The sequence below is a fragment of the Propithecus coquereli genome, unplaced genomic scaffold, assembly GCF_000956105.1.
Source record: "Propithecus coquereli isolate 6110/MARCELLA unplaced genomic scaffold, Pcoq_1.0 Scaffold59, whole genome shotgun sequence".
Taxonomy (NCBI): Eukaryota; Metazoa; Chordata; class Mammalia; order Primates; family Indriidae; genus Propithecus; species Propithecus coquereli.
Genome location: NW_012151840.1, coordinates 3336183 through 3337114, shown reverse-complemented (window position 1 = coordinate 3337114; position 932 = coordinate 3336183). Strand labels below are relative to the sequence as shown.

At 32.5% G+C, this 932-nt stretch overlaps 1 pseudogene; it reads left to right on the top strand.

Moving 5' to 3' along the window:
* Positions 1 to 270: 270 nt before the first annotated feature.
* Positions 271 to 674, top strand: LOC105821842 (annotated as a pseudogene).
* Positions 675 to 932: the final 258 nt, after the last annotated feature.

Genomic DNA, 932 nt, shown 5'->3' with positions numbered 1-932 from the left:
TGAGGTTTCAGTGAGCTATGATTGCACCACTATACTCCAGCCTGGGCAACAGAGCAAGACCCTGTCTCTTAAAAAAAAAATTGAAAAGAAGAAGACAGCTCTTTATAGTCACAGTGTAGAAAATATTGTTAGCAAAATATTCATTTATCCAAAAATTAAGTTTATTTTCTCATGGAAAGCCTAATTAATCAAACTTTCCAAATTTCCTTTACTGGCTTTACTGGTCAGAATAAACTACTTTACTTCCACTAAATGTTTAGGAGACTGAAAATGGTGGCCACTGTGAAGAAGGTGGTTGCAGAAGATGTCAGCGTTACTTTTGGAGATCAACAAAAGATAAACAAATTTGCATGGAATACAAATAGAATCGCAGAGCTGCAGGAAGAAATAGAGGTTAAAAAAGAAGCAACTCCAAAATTTAGAAGCTGCTGGTGACAACGTCATGCTTGTGGATGACGGCTACTTCATGATACCTTATCAAATGGTGATGTTCCATCAGCCATTTTTTAGAGGAAACAAGGGAAATGTTAGAAGCAGCAAATAAAATTTTGCAAGAAGATATCGAAGCCTTAGAATCCAGAGTGGAATCAATTCTGCAGATGTTAGCAGATTTGAAAGTTCACTTAGATGCAAAATTTGGGAGCAACATAAACCTTTCAGCTGATAAAAGTTAAACATTTTATAATACTTTTAAAAATTTGTTCCATAAACTTGAATATTGTTTAAAATGATAATTTTCCTTCTTCAAATAACGTGGAAAGGAAAACTTTCTTTTAAAAAAATTTTCATGTATTTAATGGAAACTTGTCTATTTTCACATCTTGTTTATTTATATTTTTAAAAGAAGACAGTATTCATCTACATATTTTACATAATGATTATGTCAAGTCTAAGGGCTTTATGTCGTGTTATTAAAACCAGTTAAGCAACCA